This window comes from Strix uralensis, chromosome 4 (genome assembly GCF_047716275.1).
Source record: "Strix uralensis isolate ZFMK-TIS-50842 chromosome 4, bStrUra1, whole genome shotgun sequence".
In the NCBI taxonomy this organism is placed as follows: Eukaryota; Metazoa; Chordata; class Aves; order Strigiformes; family Strigidae; genus Strix; species Strix uralensis.
In genome coordinates, this window is record NC_133975.1 from 60,306,627 (window position 1) to 60,330,232 (window position 23,606).

Here is a 23,606-nt window from a genome sequence, read left to right on the forward strand (position 1 = left end):
AAAAATGTAGTGCAAGTTCAAAGTGAGCTTGGGGCAACCTATCAGGACGGGGACTTAGGAATAAGAAATGTGTAGCTGAACTTGCTACTCGGGCTGGCTGAAAGCTGAAATTTCATTCCTTAGATAATGCTGCTATCATGTTGGGTTTTTTCTCTGAGCTAAGATGAGAAAGCAAAACAACTAACCTTTTTTCACAAAGCAAAGTTCAAAAAAAATTCAAATTATTTCCTTTTTTTGTCTGTCTGTCATGAGTTGTTGCACTGTCCCCCTCTTTCTCTACATAAAAGCGCTTATTTTACAATTGTCAAAAACATCTCGACAAAGTTCTACAACCAGCATTCAGAACTGAACATCCTTTGGGATTGTGGGAATTGTCTCTCTCTTCAGTATTTAAGGCATTTTAGAAGTGTAATATAGGTGGGAAAATGTGTTGATCCATTGTATGCAACCGTAAAAGAAAATCACACAACTCTGGTAGTCTCATATTAGTTACTATTAATGATACCATGTAAGTTAGTGCTAAAGTATAGACATCTGATTTTGAAAGAGAGAATTTGTTTACCCATGTTTAAAAGCTAGGTATCCCCCTAATTGATACAACGTTGTTTAAAAACTCAGTTAAAGGGGATTATCTGAGTGGAAGTTGTTGTTATCCTCATTGGTGAGACAATTCCTGCAGCAAATGGGGTAATTTTTTCCTAGCTGCATGTTCCAGTCAAGCTGACATCAAACATCCTGATTATTTTTGGCAAAAGAATCTCTGAAGGTTATTGACCTATTCTGCAATAATACTTACTGTTTGGCTTCTTGCGACTTTACACTGTTTCTACTCAGTACTTAGCTGGAACTACTTTCCAGGAATTTCACAGGAAGATTTTACTGCCAGTTTAAACTCTATTTGTTTCCTTTTTCTTGTTTCCCCGTGATCCTATTTTCCACAATAGTTAATAAATTATTTATTTATTTTAAAATTTGTATAACATATTCTATGACCAATCAGAAGCACCATGGTTGATCTTTGTATAGGGATCTACCTGTCTCTTAGGGATGCATAGTAATGTGATGACTTGAAGTAGATTTATGTTTAGAATTTACTCCTTTATGAATTTGGCTGTACGATACCAAAGGAGAAATGATTGCGTCTACTTATACATAGCCTTACCTAATGCCTAATGATTAAAGCAAATGCCTTCTCTTTTTCTTTCCATTTGCCATTCCTTTTCTTTCCATTTTAAATCCACAGTATCTGTTATATAGCTTTTTTGTTGCAGATGTTAATTATTTTCTCCTCTGATAATAGAAAGTAAGAACCTGAGCTTAATTCCTTGGTTGAGCTATGTTTACAGTTTGTCTGTAGCACCAAAATAAAAAAAACCCTGTAATTATAACCTGGAGGAACTGCAGGTAGAATAAAGTTGGGTGACTTAACATACCGTTTTGATAGTGGACAGTATTTGGTGAAGTGCTCTATATGAGGCAGGTGGGACAGACTGCTATTTTGCAGCCTACCACATCAAAGTGTAGGGCCTTTCCTCTCTACTGTTAAAAGGAACTGATGGGAATTGGAGAATGATAGACAATCTTCTTAATTCAGGCATTTGAAAGTTAGATAGTCTCAACCTATTAATAAAAGAAGAATATTGTGACCATATGTCTCATCTGTCCCATATTTGGCTACAAAATCATGTGATGGTACATGCATACACACAGACTGCATTCATGTATCTGGGAATTGCCAGTGGTCATAAAGTACTAACATTTTTCATACTCTAAAATGCCACATCAGAAGAAGCTGACTACAGCTTGACAATAACTTATTTATTTGTTTGTTCTTACCAAAAGTTTTGGCTATTGTGAGTGAGGTAGCTGTACCTTCAGTTCTTTCAAAATGGATTTTTCTATCATCTATATTTACTTTGCTACAACACTAGCCTGTAGCGCTACTGAAATATGTCCAATTACAATAGTGAATAATAATTTATCAGTGTCTCATTCCAGAATAAATGAATAGTCAGATAAAATCCCAAAGGTCGGGGAACAAAGTGAAGCAGACCACCTGGTCCTGGTGCTGCATGGGAGAAATGGGCTCTCAGTCAGAGACATTTAAGGTGGGAAAAAGGTGTTCCTGAATTGATCATCAGTAGGATGTCATGCTGTTGTGAGGCTTATGATGTACATACTGCTAAGACAGGAGATGAAAATGAGTCGAGTTCTGCAAACATGAGTTGGTGAATCTGGATAGATTTGTATGAATACCAAAGAATCTGAACACAATCCAAGTTTCAGACAGTTTCTGTGCAAATTTACAGCATCTGCTGGAGTTGGTGCAAATCCAAAGGCTGAGTTTGATTCTAGTCTGGTGCCCATTTCATGAACGAAATGAGATGGGATTGACAACAGAAATCTGACTTGGAGGGGAAAAGGGTATCTTCTGCCATTAAGTTGTACATTTTGTACTAGAGCTGAGCAGATATACAGGACTGCATTCCACCTTTACAGCCCCTCTACCCTGATTCCAAAATGATGAGGAAATTTTTCCAGTCTCTGATGTAAACTAATGCAGATTAACTACAGTTCTGCCTTTTGGTTTTGTTTCTCACTCAGAAGGTTATTCAGTGGCCAAGCATTAGCTAAACAGGTTCTTTAAATACACCCATTCCCTGACCCTACTCTGAGCTGACTTGCTATGCCACTTAAGTGAGCCTTGTGCTGGGACAAATCCCTAGTATCTTTATTCTCCTTCCTAATTTACTGCAGTCAGCGGCATGCATGGCAAAAAATAGTGCTTCTGATTTGGGCACAGAGTGCACTTGATTTGAAATTTCAGAGAGCACCTCACTCCAAGATGTGCATTTCAAGTATCACTTGTTCTTGGAAGGTGCATGTGCTGTTCATTGACCAGAGCATGATTCAGATATGAAGTCAACGTGTTTACCTTCTCACAGGGCTGGACATACTGGGGTACATGCTGCTGGTTATTACCTGTAATCTAAATCAGACTTCAGTTGTGTGACTACAAACAGGAAAGTGACATTTCCTTACAAACCTTTCTAGCTTTACAGTTACTGCATTAACCTTGCAAAACAATGATTAGCCTGTCTGACCTTACAAGCCACATACCAAATATTCATATGGCTGAGCTGTATTTGACTGAGTACATACTCTAGGAGTGTGGCAAAGGGTGATGGGTGCCCCACAGCCCATTTCACGTGTGCCACACTTGGGAATTTGGCTGAGTCCAAGTCTGACCCAGTGATAGTAGTGTCTGCTGGCACTTGCTGGTGAAGACTGAGGCAAAAAAGTCATTGAGTACCTCAGCCTTCTCCATATCCCAGGTGACCAGGTCTCCTGTATCCTTCTGGAGAGGGCCACATTTTCTCTAGTCCTTTTATCACTGATGTTCCTATAGAAGCTTTTCTTGATGCTCTTGAACATCCCTGGCCAGTTTTAATTCTAACGGTGCTTTGGCCTTCCTAACCTGATCCCTGGCTACTCGGGCAGTTTCTCTGTACTCCTCCCAGGCTACCTGTCCTTGCTTCTACCCTCTGTAGGCTTCCTTTTCATGTTTGAGCTTGTCCAGGAGCTTCTTGTTCATCCATTCAGGCCTCCTGGCATTCCTACCTGACTCCCTCTTTGTCAGGATACATCAGTCCTGAGCTTGGAGGAGGTGATCCTTGAATATTAACCAGCGTTCTTGGGTCCCTCTTCCCACCAGGGCTTTATCCCATGTTACCCTGCCAAGCAGATCCCTCAAGAGGCTGCTCTCCTGAAGTCCAGGGTAGCAAGCTTGCTGTTTGCCCTCCTTGCTGCCCTAAGGATCCTGAACTCCACCATTTCATGGTCGTTGTAGCCAAGGCTGTCCTTGAGCTTCACACTCCCCACCAGCCTCTCCTTGTTGGTGAGAACAAGGTCCTCTCCTTGTTTGCTCCTCTATCGCTTGGAGAAGGAAGGTATCATCAACGTATTCCAGGAACCTCCTGGATTGCTTATGCCCTGCTGTGTTGTCCCACCAACAGATATCAAAGTGGTTGAAGTCCCCCATGAGGACCAGGGCTTATGCATGTGGGGCTGCTCCTATCTGTCTATAGAGGGCCTCATCCACTCAGTCTTCCTGGTTGTGTGGCCTGTAGCAGCTCCCCACTATGACATCTCCTGTCCCTGCCTTCCATTTTATCCTGACCCACAAGCTTATTGATTAGGAAGCTGAAGGAATTTAACATTATAGATGAACTCCATAAAGAGGAATAGTAGCTATAAGAAAATTCAAAATGGCAACAGATATAGTCAGCAAACAGACTGGAAGATAAGATGTTGTCTGTGATACAGAGGTAATAGAACACATACTGTGTAATGCTCAAAGCTAAGTTTTATCCAGATCATCCTTCACCTTCACATACTTGTCTTACTGTAGAGGAGGATAGTTATAGGTCGATTGATAGATATGTGCATATGCACACACATGAAAAAACATAATTTTTTTTTCATATATATAAAATAGAAAGATATCACTAATTGTATGCTGAGTTCCAACAACAAGAAAAATCCACTTTTCAGTCACACACACACACAAAAGCAGTCATAAATGCAGTAGCCATTATGTAATTTAGTTTATTCTTGAAAGATATGTGCTGGAAGTATACATGTTAACTATCTCTACTCTGCAAATTGCAATGTATTCACAAATTATTGCTATATACATTTTTATTTACATTGATGAACACTACTTCCAAAGAGAAAAATAAAATAAACTTTCTTGTTATATACAGGAATTAATAAGCGGGCACGACCTTCTTTAATTAGCATTTACAGCAATTTCAACACAGAGTTCAAAGGTGAAGTAGGCTTTGTTTCATATACATTGGATCTTAGAGTTAGTAAAGACTGTAAAACTAAAATTCAGAGGCTGAATATTTAAAGTAGAAGGAAACTGCATTTGATTTGATTTAGATGTCTGTAAAGCCTACTATAGCCACATCTATCTTGGGAATTGAATGTGAAATATTTTCATTACTAATCTGGTGTTGGTGGAAATGTGTTATGATTTTGGCATGCCTACTATCAGATTAAAATGCAACAAGATAGTAACAAGAATGGGTTTATTATTCTTTTCTATTTCACTGCCTGTCTCTCTGTCTCTGTGTAACTATTCTATTAATATCATGACAGTGTAACTGGGTAACCAAAGACGTCTTCCTGGTTTTAAAAACTCTCTAATAATCAAGGTGAGGCCAAATTGCCAATTGTTTTGCCCACAGGTGCTTTGAGGCACAAAATTGAAAAATTGAAAATGTGAAATCCATATGTTGTATTAGATTAAACAATCAGCATTGATATGCAATGAAATGTCTGGTCTAGTACACACATAAATTGTGGATTTGGCAGCAGATCTTGTAAAGAGCATGAAATTTATCTGACTGAAGATCCTTTGTTATCAGAACAGCAACCAGTATCTAGACAGGACACTGGATGTTTAATTCTGGTCATTTCCATATTTACCAGTCATCTTACCCTGTCTGTTGGTACTCCCACAATGACAATTTCCCAGAAGCAGTGTTTTTCCAGACTATCAAGCATTTACTCATTTATCATACATAAAGCAGAGGTTCTCTTTCCAGCAGTTTATGGTAATAATGAGGAAATGTGGAGATATTCTCACTTAATAGGATATAGTGGAAGTACCTAAAATGTTCTAAACCAGTCTTATCTGTGGCTCTACAAGCAGCAGATGACTACTTGACAGCATTACAGTTGACAGCCATTGCAGGACTTAGCATGTGATCACTGTGTTTTTCATGGAAACTTGGCAGAATGTGGCAAATTCTCTCTCATTCTCTTACTCTCCCTTCCTTTTTTCCATACTTTCCTGCTGTATATTCTGTATCCCATTTCAGAACAGCAGTGAGTGACTTCAGACATTTCTCAGGGATTATTGCACTTCATGGGCAGTGATATATCCAAGGCATCTAAAAACACCCCAGAAATGCTTTGCTTGGAGTATCTTACTGCTAAAATGGGGCTAGCAGTACTCCATCTCACCTCCTACCTGCTGAAACAGGCAGATACTGAAAAGAGGCAAGATAACAGAGTTCTTGTACACAGTAGAGAATCAAAGAAGCACACACTACCTCAAAAATAAATGAATCTGAATCAGGAAGACTGAATCAGTCTGCCTGAGTTCCTGTTGACTTTGATGGGGAGTAATATTCATCCACACTTCACAGTGTAGAGTCAGCTTCTTTCAGAAACCAGCTGTCACAGACTAGCTATAGTTTGCTGTTTTGCTCTATAGTTGATGTTAAGAGAAATACAAATCCCCATTTTTACCTGCTGCTGAGAAACAATGAAGGGGCCATTTAAAGACACTAATTTAAACAATTCAGTTTTAGGTCATATCCATTTATCAGAAGTCCATTGTAGAGGAAAAGACTTCCCCTACTGTGTTGTTTTCCTGAGATTTATTGAGATAGGCCTAAAACACCAGGATGTACTTTAGAGGTCACTTCTCTATTAGTGAACCAGGCTGACTTCAGATGTAGATGAGATGTGGCATGTTGCCTAGGCAAGAGCTACAGCTTTCTGTGGGCAGTTTCCAGCATGAGCAGTCACCAGCCAGAACCCCTGCATCTACAGCTTTGCATCACAGTGGTTAGTCTGAGTTAACTCCTCTACTGGTTTCCTTCCTTAAATTTGTCCTTTCCCATCATGAGGGCATGATGTGGGAAAATCACAAAAAATGATTGCCACTCAATGGGCACACCCTTTTGCTGCCATGCTCAAATTGAGAATTCTAGTGATGAGAATTGTAGTGATGCTATAAACAATGTTGCTTAATATGTTTATTAATTATTATCTCAAACTGTAAAGCCAAGCTGACTAGTTGTATTATATCCTCCATCTGCAAAGTGATGGGCTTGTGTGAATATAAGTGGGTGCAGAATTTGGCCCTAAATCCAGAAAGTTGTATGACCCAGTAAAAGAAAACTACCTGCCTGAAAGTATTCAGTTACTTGCAGCGAACTGCCTTGACTTTTGTAAACATAATGGAAAAAACAGCCTTTTTTTCTGGTTATTCCTTGAGCTATTTTACTACACTGGCCCTTTCTCACCTTAATTTCACCCCTCTCCTAGTATAAATCCGATTTTCTTGCTCAGGCACCATCTTATCTTTGGCTTAAAAATTCAATTCATACCACTGACTTTGTATAGCTTATGCCATACAAGCCTCTCACAAACTTCACCGCTACATGCTGAAGATATGGTAAGACTGGAAAAGTAGAAAAACATTCCTGCTTGACACAGATGGGAAAATAAAAACCTAGGTTTTCATCCCCCAGCATGTTTTTATGAAGTGACCCAGACTTTTGTTATGTTTCCCTTTTTTGCATTTCAAAACTATCCAGAAATTGTCAAGACATTGGCACGATATTTCCCCTTTTTTGCCTAGGAAGAACAGTCAAAGGATGCAGCAATAGCTTTTACGTTCCATAATAATGCTCTTGCTAGAGTGGGTTTTAATAATTTCCATGCCTATAGAGGCCTGCTTTAGACTATATATCATGAAAACAATTTGAGTTAAAGGCAAGGGTGAATTTTCCCCTTGTGAATAGGCATTTGCTGTAGAGAGTCTCAGTGCACCCGAAAGTCTGCACTCCCCTGCTGGAACATGTAGCAGAGAAATGTGGATGCAAGGAAAGCGATAAACAAAAGAGACTGAAGACCAGTGCAGAAAAGGGCAAAAGGAGCAGAGAGAGCTCACAGAGCTTCTCTTCTCTGTTGAACTATTTAGTGTCTCATAGTTAGAAATGCCTCCTCATCTTCTGGACAATTACGCTGGAAAATAGCCTGCTGTCACCAGCTCTATGTGGGAAAAGACCAATAATTCATCTTTTTAAAAGTTCAATTTTTCCACACTGCTGGACTTTAAGAGATCACTAACTTGGAGATTTAAAGTCAACGTAAACTTTCCTGACCTTCTCCAGCAAATCACACTCTTCAGATGTCCATCTGCATTTTGTGCTCCTTCAGAGCTCCCCTGAAGGAATTTCTTACCTGGGCAGCTTGGTATGTGATCAGCAGAAGGGCATGGCCTAAGAAACTGTAAAATTCATTTATATTTTAATGAAAACCCTGAAACTTAAAATAGGAACTCAATGAGCAGACCATGACTCATAGAAGGAGGTTTCAGTTTACCATTAAATCCTGTACATTTTAACTACTAGAGTAACTCATTCTTCTCAATTGATTGAAGCCACCATGGATCGTGGGAAGTGATTATTTGTCAGGGAGACCTCTAGAACCACAGCAGGGCAAAAAACTCAAGTTGCCAAAGTGACCTCCTGGATCACTTGCTTGTGTTAGGCAACAAGGAGCATGTCACTCCTTCTGTGGCCCACAAAGCCCAAGGGACTGCTGGGATATGGACAATGCAAGACCATTTATCTTAATATTTATGGGTAAAGGGATTGGAGTTGTCTTCCCTTATGGAGTATTGGGCCTCTCCTTTAACATCATCAGGAAACAGCCACCAGCGTATAACAATTTGGGGTGGGGGTGTGGTATATTCTTTTACAGTTTTATTGGTTCTTCAGACTGCTATGCAAAACCATACCATAGCATGCATGGAAGCTCATTTAGAAGCAGGATGGCCCACCTGGACCTATACTGAAACACTATGCGGTGGAGACGAGAACCTATCTTTCCAGAGATGGGAGGCTACCGAGCAAGGTCAATGTCCTTCCAGAGAGAGGTGCGGATGTTGCCTTCAGGTGAGCTGCTAAGCCACCTGGTGGATTGGGAGCACAAAGACAGCCAGCCCGTTTTCTTGGCAACCTTTGTGTCTTAGCTCCACGAGGAGCTGAAGTATTTCTGGCATAGGCTATTAATGGATAAAAAGCATGTGAACTCCAGCGATCGGTCTGCTGCATAATGTCCCAGGGCAAAGATGAGCAAGGAGCACTTTAGAAAAGAAAAGGGGCGGGGGGGGAAGATGAATTGAGCCAAGTGGGGTCTGTACTTTGTTCTTATATTTTTACTGGCAGAAATGCTGCTACAGTCTTTTGCAAAGATTCAGAGTTCTCAATTTACTCTGAATAACTCTTGGATCAAGCTATCAAAATGCAGTTTTAAAAAACTCAAGAGATTCAGAATATGGAAATTATTATGGCATATACTAGACAATCCCAAGATTTGTTTTAAAACTTCAGGGTCTTATAAACAGACTCTTCTGCCTTCTTAATATTTGTACTCTATAATTAAGTCTCCACAAAGGATATGGGACATGACTCTACTGTTTATCTGTCTAATTTCTTATTCTGCTTATGTGATTTCAATATCACTTGATCACTACAGTTATTAGTAAGCTCATGTTTTTGCGTAATCATACATTCCAATTTTTGCTGTACTAAGTTCCCTGTATTGAAAACAATTTTTTAGAGGAGAAGGAAGAGGGCTGCTGAAAAGCAGTAATCTTTTTGTAAAATAATCAAGAATTACTTGATGTATTCATTTTATTTTTCCTGTTTTGTTAAGTGAAAAGTAGAGAGGGGGGAAGAAGAAAACCTTTTTTGGCCTTAAGGAACAAATAAGTGTGGTGTATAAGTACTTTAATAGATATGTACAGTAGAAGTCAGAAGTATTTGTTACTGGTAAAGAAAAGTATCAAACAGGAAACAACCCAACTCTATGTTTGCACTCTGTTAAGTCTAAGGAATTTCTTTTTCCATATTATTTTTTTAAAAAAAACACAAATATTTGATATAATTTTCTTTTAGTTTGACATAGTGTAATTGTTTTAAAAGACCTGAACTAGAAAATTAAACTAAATGAAAAGATACATGCATTTAATATATTTCAACCTGAGAGCCAAGTAACTATCTCACATATACCTATTCACAGTGGTTCCATTTCAGCCAGCGGGAATACAATGGTGTAGGATCAGTTCTTGCTCTGTCAAGGTCAGTCATCTAAACAATATCTAAAAACCATACATTTGCAAAGAAAGACAATCCTTTAATTGCTAGTGGAGGCTGGTGACATCTGAAAGTGAAGAGGCAAAACTGTCATAGGTCCAAGACCAGAGCCAGTTCAGACCATCTGGTAAAGATCACAGAGTGTTAAACTCGCATCTGCCTGTGACGCAGAGCCTTGTCTGCTAACTGCAATCCTGTGTATCAAGCTGCACAAACAAATGCAGATTTTAAGATCGCTCATTAGGTGGCTACTTTGCGAACTCTCTTCTCTGTCTTCAGCTTTAGTGCAGTATCAAACATTCCAGGGGATAGATGGTTTATTCTGGAGCACTTTTATTTCATGGTGTAAGAGCAAAAATATTACTTGGACTTTCTCCTTTATGCTTTTCTTTATATGTATATGCATATATTGTTCAGCTGCATGCAAAGATCATCTGTTTTGTGTATCTGTAAACAGTAAGGATAGTGTTGAACAAGTAATTGTGTATTTATATAATAACAGTTGTCACAGTGTTGCAATAAATATGAGTAATTAAAGCTCTTGGAAGGACTGGCAAGCAAAATTATGATGCTATGCAAAACACCCTTTTTAGTTTTTTGAAAAATTCAATTTAGTAAAGCAAGATATGGATACAGCTAACTGATTGTAATGACTTTAAAAAAAACTTTCTTACATGTGAAGTCGCTCAGGAAATTCATAGCTTAGTAATATAACCTGCATTGTATGTGTGAATCAGTTTGGCTAATATTCTTCTGACTAGCTGACATAGCACTCCTTCAGGTGCAATATATAGCCCCTTTGACACTGCACAGTAAACTGATGCCAAATTGAAAATTAGGCCCTAAAGTTGTGTACCAACAGTTACATCCAGTAATAGGTAACAGCCATTCAAAATGCCACATTGCAACGTTCTCCTTAGCAAGCAAGCAAGGTATAAGCACACAAACAGTGCATGCAGTAAAATAACTTCACTAAGTAAAGCCTTTAACAGAGTTTCTGCTGAAAGTCTTTTCTGACTGCCTACTAATATACCACGGTAGGGTTTCAGCAATTAAACATCTGAAGAGAGGACTCCAGGTTTTATGGGGCTTTGTGCAGGTACGTGTGCTGCAGCTCTCCTGATGCCTGGCTGAGCCCACAGAAGTAGGCAGAACCTGTGCAGCTTCTGTCCTCCCTCCAACTTTTGGGGTTCCCTTTTGGTGTCATAAACTTAGGAGATGAATGTGAGACAATCTAATATTACTCTCAGCTCAGATTGAGGAGGTTTACTGGGCAAAGGCTGAGGCATGACAAAACCTGTAAATCAGGACATTCGCTTAGTTACGAACGGAATGAAATGCAATAGTAGAATATAGTTAAGGCAAGAGCACACCTCTGCCTCCCATGGTGTGAGAAGTGGTGGTAACACAGACAAAATTGGGCAGGCATGGGATCAGACAGTGCTTAGTCTGATTAACTTATTTTATCATATGACCTGGTCCTGATTAATTCAGCCACTAAGAATCAGGATGGCTGCCTGTCACTAACTGCCACTGCAGCCTGCCCTCATGGTCTGCTTGTGCCCTTTGCTCAGATGCACAGATACCTTCTGCTCACTCCTGCGGATCATCTGTGCTGCAGGCGTCCGGTGAGGTGGAGAGAAGGGGGACTAGGAGTTGAGCTGTTGCTCAGTTTAAAGTGTCAGACGAAGTACTGAGGAGCAGAGGAGGCTTTGGGTAGAGTGGCAAGCGAAAGAGAGAGCTTCATCTCTAAGGGGATCGTATATAACAGAAGCTATTTGTGGCCTTGATTTTTAGAAGCTAAAAGCTGCTTGGACTTGAACTTACACTGAAGCTGCTTACTGAAAAGCTGAAAGGCCCTGTCTAATCCTTTTGCTTTATCACGTTGTTCTGGGAAAACAATTGCTTAATATGTTATATGGAGATCAGTTTTGACAGTATTATGTTAATGCAGGTCTCAGGGCAGATAACAGCTGAGGCAAAAATGTTGCATAGGAAAAGTTACCTCATAACAAAGTCCTACACAGTAAGTTTTGTAGTTAGATTTATATGCTGAGAAACCAAGTAATCACTGATGTTTCATGCAAGTGTCTCCAAAGCTTGGATTTAACTGGATCATATCAACTGAGGGAGAAGAAACAGAAACAGCTTTCTAAAGCTGGAAAAAACAGGACAGGGCAGGAGTACAGTACAGGAAGAAATGATGTGTGATGCACATGGCATCTGATTTCAATATGATGACTTTTTCCGCCCTCTTTGAAAATGTATCTGGAGTATGCCATTTGTTTTAACGTCCACGGATTGCTTATTAAATTAAACATGACCTCTCTGTTCCTATCAACTTAAGAAAGAACTGCTGCTTTTGTAACTTTATAGATGGTTTTGTCAAGTTGATTTATAACCCATTTATTCAAAGAATTCTTACTACCTTCAAAAGTTATTCCAACAAGTCTGGCACCTTGCAGTAGCTTTGTACCTTTGCTGTAATTTAAGTGAAGAGTTTGAAGATGATTGTTTCTTTTCCTCACTCTGAGATACAATCTTTCTGTCCTTTCTCCTGTCTATTTCTCCCCTGGTATTCTCACTGCCAGTTTTAGTTCCTTGGACAGCACTATGGTCTTTGAAGTCAGAAGAAGAATGTATCTTTCCACATGATCAATAGGCATTTGGCCACCAAGTCTCCACAACGCTATTTTTAAAAACAATTACAGAATTTTTTTCAGAGAGAGAGAGGAGAATAAATTCTTGAATGGCTAGGCATTCATCAGACGGGACTGAGATAAGTAGATAAAATAGGGAGGCTGGATCAAACTGCTACAGCATTAAATTTTTATGCTTTTACTTTAAATTTTTTTGCTAGAGGAGTTAACACTTGGCCCATTTGTACTGTATATTTAGGGGTTTTTTATTGTAACATATTCTTCCTTTTCTCAGTTGTTACTAACAAGTAGTGAAATGCCAACATCTCCCCTTAAAGTTGTAGCCTTTTAAGACGTATTCCAATTGAGACTGGCATACAGAACTTAAGCAGGCCCATCTTCTCCAGTGAAATTCCATGGATGTGACAGCCAAGGATCCATGGGCTCAGCCTGCCAGCCCAGGTCAAACACTAATAGTCAAGAAGTTTCAGGGGACTGAGATTCAAATGTAAACTAGGAGGACAGGAGGAGAGGAAGTATGAAAAAAATGAAGAAATGAATAAATATGGTAGTCTACCTGACAATTGAATGCAGTAGAATATTTTCAGCTGGAAGGGATCTACAATGATCATCTAGTCCAACTGCCTGACCAATTCAGGGCTGACCAAAAGTTAAAGCACGTTATTAAGGGCATTGTTCAAATGCCCCTTAAACACTGATTGGCATGGGCATCAACTACCTCTCTAGGAAGCCTGTTCAGGTGTTTGACCACCCTCTTGGTAAAGAAAAGATTCCTAATGTCCAGTCTAAACCTCCCCTATTCAACTTTGACCCGTTCCCACATGACCTGTCACTGGATCCCAGGGAGAAGAGATCACCATTTCCCTCTCCACTCCCCCTCTTCAGGAAGCTGTAGAGAGCAATGAGGCCGCCCCTCTGCCTCCTTTTCCTCAAACTAGACAAGCCCAAATTCCTTAGCAGCTCCTCACAGGACACTCCTTCCAGCCCTTTCACCAGCTTTGTTGCTCTCCTCTGGAGCATTCGAGTACCTTCACATCCTTCTTAAATTGTGGGGCCCAGAACTACACACAGTACTCAAGGTGAAGCCACACCAATGCTGAATACAGTGGGATGATCACCTCTTTTCACTGGCTGCTTATGCTGTGTTTAATGCACCCCAACAATGTAGATTATGTCTCTTAATTAAGTCTCCTTGCCTGCAGTCAGACATCTCTGTTTAGTTCCTGTAAATCAATGAGGCTATGCAACTGGACCGAGATCCTCCCCTAAATATATGGAGTAGGAGATCAGGGTTTTAGCAAATGGCAAACACCAAATGATTCAAAGTTTGCTTTTAAAATGTGAAGGTGTGTTCATCCTTAGAAATAAGTCTTTTATAAATCTGCCTCTTCCAAGGGTCTATATGGAAACCAGGAATGTGCGAGAACAGTATTTTTCAGTATACTGAATTATACCAAATATACAGAGTTCAGAAATTGAAAGCAAAACTAGCCCAACTGTTTGCAGACTTTAAACATTGTCTCAGATGTGTTTGGAATGGGGGGGGAAGTTTTCAACTCATTAATTTTAATCCATGTCAATTTAACATCTTTTGCTTACTCTGTGCATGTTGTTATTCTGTTAATTGAACTCCAACTATATTTTGATTTCATACACGCAATTGCACTGGGGCACTTAGCTTTTAACTGTTTGTGCTAAAACAACTTCAGTTATTGATGTGAAGGGTTATGCATGCTCCCAAAAAAAAACCTCAGCAAAAGAAACAGTGAAAAGTAAGAAAATCAAACCAAAACAAATGGCAAAGAATTTCTGGTCCCTGACAGTATTTTTCTTGAGCCGTTATTGTTACTCCTGTATAAGAAATGTTCATCTAGAGGGAAGTCCTTAAGGCAAATGCTGCCATCTAGAGAGAAACAAAAAGAAAGTGCATGATTTACTTAGTGATACAATTTTTATTTCCAGGGAGCCCCAGAAGAAGCTGGACAAGACTCCACAGACTGGACTGCAGTGTCAGAGATGGAAACCATTGGGATGCCTTTCCAGCAGCTGCTGACTGAAAATAGCCAGGTAATTCCCACAGATGTTGAGGAAAAAAAACACTCAGAAAATCCTGAAAAAGGGTCTTGAGTATGTATCAAAGATACCGAATGCTGCTTCTTAGCCAGTTATTTCACATTGCACATTTTTTCCTTAACATTTCCTTCTTTCTGAGAAAAGCTTTTACTCTGAATTGATTTTGTTTAATGGAAGAAATACAAAAGAAACTTGCATTATTTGCTGTTTATTGTTCATCTGCCTCTTTTTTTCACATCACAAAGTCTGTTTACTCTTCAGCTGGTTTTGAGAATTAGGGTTGCAAAATTCAAATAGAATGACAAACACAAAGAAACCACTGAAAATACCTGAAAGACAAGAAAGAAAAGTGGGGATTTACCTTGTCTCAGTGTATTATGTGTGCAGCTATATAAACATCCCAGTGTGTTCAAAGACTGAGCTATGCATGTTGAGCCTGAATGGCAAAAATGAATCCTTGTAGGTACTTTCAAAACTCTGCTAGCAATAGCATTTCTCTGGGTATAATGAAGATGATTCATTATGAACTAGTGACTTAGAAGAACCTGCAAGTAATGCTACACATGCTCAACCTCGTTATGCCCATTTATTTCACTGAAATTTTTTGTACAGCATTAACCATGAGTGATTCAGAGTTCCAGTTTGAAATGTTCAAATGAATAAGCACAGTAAAAACAAGTGTACTTTTTTTGTTTCACATAGACAAATATGTTTCAATGTTGGTGTGTAAAACAATGTCATGAGTTGGCAAGTTGTCTCTGGGGTCTATTTTTAATGACCAGCTTTTTTTAACATGCTGTGTTGTAAATGGTGAACTGTATGTTGTCTTGGTAAAGATGTAGGTAGGCAGCATGTGAGAAGGAAAATAAGGCGACTTCTGTGTCTGTCCTCTGAAGTACCCAAATAACATTTGCAGTCTGAGACTTTAGGATAGCTTAGCTGCTTCTCCCTAAGTGGTGTCCTGGAAGTGGAAAAGAAGTATGGGAGAACCCTAATTTTTTCAAAGTATATGCGTATTTGCTGAGAAGTGTGCTTACAGTGTGATGAGTCTGTAATTTCATCTGAATACTGTGGAGGAGCTGGAGGTACTTTGAAGTACTAAGAATTATTCCTGTATTTTATGTATATTTATAACATATATAATGCTAGCAGGTTCTCTGTGACTTAGGAATTTGCTGAGATTGAGGGAAAGATGTTTCTCTTTATTTTTTATGCAAACTAAAAATGTAGAGATCTTCAGATCTCTGTAATGAACCCAAAGAAGATCATTTTACAAAGCAATACTGTTTTTAAATATTAGTTGATAAGTGGGACATTTTCATAGCAGTTGTAATGCATATTGGCATCGGTAATATTTTCCACCTGGAAACATTTTCATCCTTCATATTTCATATCCAAAACCCTTTCTGCAGAATGATTATATTGTAAATTTCTCAAGTATAACCTATACACAACACAATGGAGTACGCCATAAAATATTCTGAAATCTCAGAACAGATTCTTTTTTTTTCCACACTTCTTCCTGGATTTTTGATACTGACATTTGTATCCAAAAGCCTAGATAGATTAAACTTACTATTCCTTTTTTCTTTCAGTTATGATGTTATCTGGGTTTTAAGCACCAGACATGGTAACTTTCATAGCCCAAAAGCAGCACTTACCAGCCATTTTTCTTTCATTGATGAGGAGGCTTCAAGTTTGAAGTTGCAACACAGGAAGCTCAAGCTATCCCTTTAACTACACAACAAATACAGTATGTTTTTAAATATATTTTCTCTCTGGCTGCCGTAGAGGATTAGAGAAATGAAATATACATTTCACAGTGATGCAAGGGCATATTTTGAAGTGACAGTTCCATATGTTACCAAAAAAAAAGAAAGAAAATCACAGATGCCTGAAAATGATGGGAAGCTTGTGAGTTTCCACAAACACATGAAAACTTCCCAAAGGCAAATTCCCTGCTTTCATAAAAATGCCCATGAGTGTCTTCTATTCTCTAGCATATGGTACTGCCTATAAAACACTTCAGCCTTCCAGAATGCCAGTGATACAAATAGAATCCTGCATTCCTGCAGTGGGACATTTTTGCTCTTATTTAAGTTTATTTATTTACTTTTCCAGGTCTTCTCACAGTTCTTTGGTTCAGTATGGTCACTTGTTTATTATGACTAGGGAGGTTGATGTCTTAGAAAAAACAGAGATTAACAGAATAGTTAAAATAAATTAAGAATGGGTTTGAAGCACAACAAACCTCAAATTATTTATGAGATTTTGAAAAATCAGGTGGGATCTTTTGTCGCCCTCTTCATTTTTGGTTCTATGTGTTTGGATTTTCTGCTTTTTCCAAGATTTGCTGAACTTAGTAATGAGATTGTTTGGAAAAGGATGATTATAAAACATCTCAGCACAACCTCATATTGCAATTACTAACGTAGCAAGATTCAGAACTATAATTTGAGTTCATAAAAACAACAAATCCAGCACCTGTAGTAAGATTTCCAAACCATGGATTTAATTGGGAGTTTGGGGTTTCTCATTTAGCTAACAAATTTGGCCTTCTACGACTAGAAGCCCATCCTAAGGCATGTGCTTTTTTGTTTTGGTTTGGTGTTTGTTTGGGTTTTTGTTTGATCAGGGTGTTTTGTGTCTCTTAGCGTGTTATTCGAATGGTTAGAATTAGGTTTATTACTTTAAGGTGAAAATTCCCTGCTTTTTGCTAATAGCATTTTTGTTAGGGGCAAGATGAGGAGCATGCTGAAGCAGGAGGGAAGGAGCTGGACACAGAACTAGGTTTGGGTCTGTGAGCCACTCCTAGTTGCATGTGGTAGAATTGTCCAGGGGAGGCTGCAATCCAGGGCAGGCTTGAGAGACAAGAAAGAAACAGTGTCTGTTAATATATGTGTGCATCTGTATTTGCTGAAAAGTCTATTTAGCTGAAAACTGCACAATATACGCTACAGATACATTTTCTTTTTAATGCAAATACAAGGAGACCAAAGTTGCACAGATTTTGAATGCCTAAGATTCATTCAATTACAGGAAAAAACTTGTTATCACAAGATGTCGGTGGAAAATTTGCCACAGATTTAGTAAACTGCAGCTTCATTATCCAGTGAGTTTTTGTCTTACCATGTTTTCAAACATATTTTAAAGCAGGTTTCCAGACAAGCCAGTATCACTGGAATCCAGTTTATGTGAAAACTCTCCAACATGAAATGTCTTATTTCTGACATCTCTGTACTATTGATAGACTGGAGATGGCTCTAGATTCAGTACAAATTCAGGACTAAATTTGATTTAATTGAAGTTTTCCATAAATTAGGATCTTGGAATTAAATTAATAGTACATTCCAATTTAGATAACCATAGGACAGTATTAAAAAAAAATACATATTTTTTTACCATACTCACTAGGCATATCTTTGACTTTTAAGCGACCTTTTGCTTGAAACAGCTGGAATATATGCAGTGCCAATAAACAGACATAGGCATGCACAAATGCATGCATCAACTAGACAGTGTGCAACTGTCAAATGTGTCTGACATAGCTGGCATCAACATCAGTAAGTTTTCTCTTTTACCTGTTCCATTCTTTTCTTTTCTTTACAAGTTAAAGGACAGTACATTCAGTTTATTCCTACAAATGTCTGTTTAGACTTAGTAAGTGTGGTTGTCTCTTATATCAGCAGTCTTAGGTTCTGATCCTGTTGGGGTTTTATTTTCATTCACTAGTATATTACAGTGGTAATACTCTTCCCTTTTTTCCATTGAAGAATCCATGCTAGCTACATAAACTTGGTCTGTTCATAAACATAAAACATTTAAAACCAGATTAAAGAGATCAGAAGATCCTTTGTAAATGGTCATTTTAGAAGAATATACTTCTAGTAGCCAAACTGTGTCCTACAGCACCCTTCTTTGTGAATGTGTTACAAAATACAACTCTATGCATATTCAGTGTTACTAAACAGTGGTGCAGTGCCACAAGAGCAGTGGTAGTTTGTAACCACTTTTTGATACACAAAGTAACTGGACTGTAATGTAGATATGAAGATCCAAGTGAAACTGCAGTGAGAACTAAGTTATGACAGGGTCTGGGATCTGTTGAAGACCAGAGATAAAAGCACTTCATTTTGGAACAAGCAGTAAAAAATTCTGACTAGTTGGGACATTGATTTTATTTTGTCTAAAAGATGGCATCCCCAGGATATAAATTCCTAACTCTATTCCAAAGTGCTTGGTTCAATACTGACATATAGGGAAATCTTCCAAGAAATCAAGGCCAAGAACATCTATCTTATTTGACATAAGCATGCATTGGTTTATAACCATTTTCAGTGACATGGCTTGAGCCTAGTTTTTCAGCTGTTGTGTTCTTCTTTGTCTATTGACCTTTTCTGTCTGTACTAGATTCTTTGGGGCTTTTATAACCCTACGCCATTGTGTAACATGATTATTCCATCCCATCAGATACTGATTATCACGGAGTGACCTACCACAAAGGTTTGTGATAGGAGTTCTCCACCTCTCTCTAGAAAATGTGACAAGAGGAATGAATTGTTGACAGGTTTCAAAAGACTCCTCAACTCTTCCTTCTGCAAAAAGATTAATCAGTAAAATTCAAAAGAATATTCTACTTTCTGCAAACCAATGGGTTTGTCCTGTGTGTTGAACTATGCCCCCAGTCACTCCTAAACCATTGTTGTTGCCTGATTTGATTGTCCAGTGACCTATGCTTGGCTTCTGTTTGTGCTGTCTGTGCTTAATGTTTGGTTTCCATCTATCATGATACTACCTTTCTCCTGAATGATAAACTCTGCATTCAGCTAATAGAAAGAGCTATAAAAATTAACCTAGTTAACTTTTATTAGCTTGTTTTGGTCAACTACAAACAGGGTGCGACAAGACGCACCCCTGACCTGAGCACCTTCATCATCAACTTCTGGCATGTGACATGCCTGCCATATGCCAGATATGTATAGCTGATTTCTAAATGCCATTTTCAAAAATACATGTATTAGGCAGTCTCTCACTTTACTTGGAAGTGAATGAGCTATGATTTCCATAGCCTACAAAGCAGACCATATAGTATAGAAGCTACTATAGCTTCCTATACAGAGTGGAAGGGTACTTTTACAAACCTCAACAAAAAACTTATTTCTCTTTAGACTTGCTGTCCATTCTAGTCTGGAAGACATCTGGACTCATCTGGACATATTCAGGTATCTACATCTAAACTGGTTGCTGCTGGCAGTCTGTATGCTTAGAGGAAAGTGCAGTGCAGGACATCTCAGTCTGAAATACCTGTTGAGATACATCAGATGAATAACACATGAAAATTGTCTATAACTCTTTATGGACCATAAGGAGGAAATAGGTAATCTGCTGGGACTCCAATCTCCAGTGTGGACATCTTAAGTTAGGTGAGTGGATCCCATTCATTAAACCTTTGTTAGGCCTATTAATTCATCCCTCAAGATATGTGGCCACAGTGAAAATACCTCTAGAGTCTGCTGCTTTTCCCTTAATTAAGCTAAGCTGCCTTTTCTTCAGAACATATACCATTATTTTTTGTTTTATTCTTTTCTAGATACAGTTGCCATATTTTTAAATATGTAAATTAGAAGTGCTTTCAGGTTCCTCTAAATATGGTCCCAGTGTTTTAAAACATGTAAATTAGCAGTGCTTTCAGGTCCCTGTAAATTTGCAGAGCAGGGCTGGTATGCAAAGAACAGCTTGTGTTCTGTGGATCATTAAACTACCTGCACATACCTTAATGTCTGGGCAGTAAAACCTAATCTCAGAGTCTGGCCTGTAATATAGGCACTGTTTCTCATGCTTGAGAATACGAAGATTTCCCTTCAATTTATAGGTTAAATCCTTGCCACAGATACTCTCTGCTGGATTAAGGGAAACACTAGAGGCAGGAAACCTATTTTCCCAAAGTGCAGACAAACTGCCAATCCCTTCCTACTCACTTCTTTCTGAGGCAAGAATCACATTGCTGAAAAAAAAAAAGGGTGTTGCTTAAATACTGTGTTTCAGGATTTCGTCTTGGATTGTTCTAATATTTGCATGTATAAATTTAGAGATGGATACATCTGGATCTAAAGAGTGAGAAACAGAAATACAACTTAAATTTGTGAGGTGGTAGAAAATGATGAATCTCATTAAAGAGATTTTGATATGACACCTGCAAATCAGATGATTTGTTGCTTCTGAAAAAGCAACTAAAAGCAGCAAAAATGATTAAGCAATTAGAGAAGCAATCTCAGCATAAAAGATTGTTACTGCATCAGTGGAAATAAATGCATAACACGTTAACAGAAAAAAACTATGCTGGATTTAAGTGAGAGGGTTTTGCAGCTTTCAGAAATTCTAGGAGATTGATTTAAAAATTATTTCAAAAGAAATTTGAAAAGTGCTGTAACTACTTTTCTCATCCATGTGAACGGAAATTAGATAACTTTAACTTAACAGTGATTTTTATCTACTGCAGTTTTCTTAGACATTTTGCTGGTCTGTTCTGCAGTGAACTAATGTGTAACTGAAAGCAGGTTAAACAGCAAAGGCTGTTTTAGGCTGTCTCAGAAATAAGAATTAGCTCTTTTCTCCTCTGTTAAACAGGCAAATGTATGTAATTCTTAGCATTTTGTAAAGTGGAGGCTTCAATTACTAAATGAGCATATGCATGTGCAAAATCAGTTTGGAGTTTTCTAAGGCTTTGTCTCAATGTCCTGGCATTAATGCATAGAGCATCTCACTTTTCTCACTGAATAACCCTATTCTCTCATTCCCCTCTCCTCCCCCAGCATTGCCAAATGCGTCTGTAGTTTGATGGCATCTTTCCAGAGAGCGATGAACAGGTCAGATCAGCAACCAACTTTTTATCCATTGACATACAGACTGACTGATGGAAACTTCTAACAACCTTAAGACTTTAAGCCTCAGTACAAGAGTTTACATCAGACCCTTCACAGAAGGGGAAAGCCGTTTAATCCCAGAAACTGTTAAAACTTCCCACAAGACAAAATAAACTACCGTGGTATAGGGTTTGTGTATTCTATTTATTATTTCTAAACAATTCAGTATGAAAGATAATAAACTTAGATCTCTGTGTGTTTTTTCTGTTTAATCTGGCATTGGTACTTGAGTGATCTGCTTCAGATGGCAAGACCTTTATCCTCTGCCACTCACAGCTTTTGCTCTGAGTGCCTTCACTTGTCAGGTAGTGCTGGGAATCTTGCTCCCTCATTTCACTGCAAAAGGAAAATTTTTAAACCTTGAGTAATTTTGTGTTACAAGTTCAATTTCCAGCTGTCACTTAATTCTGAAATAATTTCAGAGCATATTTCCTGTATTATTACCCAAGTACAATACAAATTGCAGTATGAGATTTCAAACTGCAGTGTATTCAATTGAATAATTTTACAGTACAACCTATGAAATCTAAGAAGCCTAAATGCAAACCTACTTGGGCAGGACCTATTGTCCATCTCTAGTAACAGATGCAAGAATTATCTTGCATTCTGCTTGCCAGTCAGCAGCTACAGCCACACTGCTGCCAGCCTACATTTGGTCCCTGCCTACATGGACATGATTTCCTTCTGAAAACAAGAAGGGTTTTCAGTACTGTTTGTGTAGTGTGTAGCCCTAGAGATTAGATGACAGCATACAGTTTCCTGCAAGGTACAGCCATTAACATAGGAATGTAACTTCTGCTAAAAATTTCATCAGAAGACAGTGACACACTGTTGAGGAGTTCATCAATAAATTCAGATTGTTCAGACATTTTTAAAGCCAACAAATGTGTACGAACTAACAAAACTTTTCAAATTTTTCATTAAAACCTGTAATTTTTAGTCATTCAAAAATTACACAGCACCAAACCCTCTGCACATTATTTACATTAGCTTGCAGTTTAATATGTAGTCGTATGTCATCATTTGAAATCTAAGCAGGCATACATCATCATTTTGAGACAAATTTAACAGAACTGTCCAACTCCTGTTGTCTTAATTCTCACTCTGAAGAAATAAAAATATGCCTTAAAGAATTTGCTGTCCATTTTTAAAGCTTTTTGTTTGTTCATTTTCACTCAGCCTAGGCCTCATTTACCACAGGATTTGTGTGGGATCCTTCTGGAGTGCCTCGGAGTTGTTAAGTGACAATCTAAAAGCCGATTTAGGATTAGCTAGCTTAACCAGGTGAACTGAGGGTTTCACTTTGATTGGGTAGAAAAGCTGTAGCTGTGCTTGGAAGTCCATATTGTGATACTGAAGGGCTTTATCAACATCCTGAGAGGAGTGCATTCAGAATAGGTGATGATGCGAATCTCACTAATCAGTGAAGGATTATCTGAGGCTCAAAGCTATACTGCTTCTAATTCCTTCTTCATGACGCTGTTCATGCACTGCAAAATGATCTAGTGCAACACCAGAAGTATAAATATTAGATGAGACTCTTCAGTATCTTAATTAGCACTTTCTAAGGGAGCAGTTCTTCAATAGTCAGGGGTAATCAGATGTTTTTAAAAACCCCACAAAATCAGAAACAGCAGAAATCTATGATGATTTCAAATGCACAGTGACAGACATCATGTCATGCGTATACCACTTACTAATTTGAAAAACAGTGCCAGCATCAACTCTGATGACAAATTATTGACAGGATTTAGTATTTCTAATCACACCATTACTGTGTGGAAGGCAGCGATTCTGCATAATTCTTTACTCTTACTGAAGTATGTTAAATTCTCCATTGCCAGACAGCTCCTATATGGATTAGGATTGTGCTAACACCCCATACAGTCATTTAAAATAATTTTGCCTATATGTGTTTGTTCATCTGGAAAAAAAAAAAAGAGAAAATTAATGAAACACTGAATATGAGGGATTTTCGTTTG

The 23,606-nt window shown here is 38.4% G+C and overlaps 1 long non-coding RNA gene across 1 annotated transcript in view; it reads left to right on the top strand.

The window, feature by feature from the left end:
• The window catches only part of LOC141942864 (uncharacterized), a 153,710-nt gene that overhangs the window by 14,143 nt on the left and 115,961 nt on the right, over nucleotides 1-23,606 (top strand). Inside the window, exon 2 of the long non-coding RNA XR_012628761.1 lies at nucleotides 14,591-14,695. This is a non-coding gene — a long non-coding RNA (uncharacterized LOC141942864). The remainder of the gene's footprint in view (nucleotides 1-14,590; nucleotides 14,696-23,606) is intronic.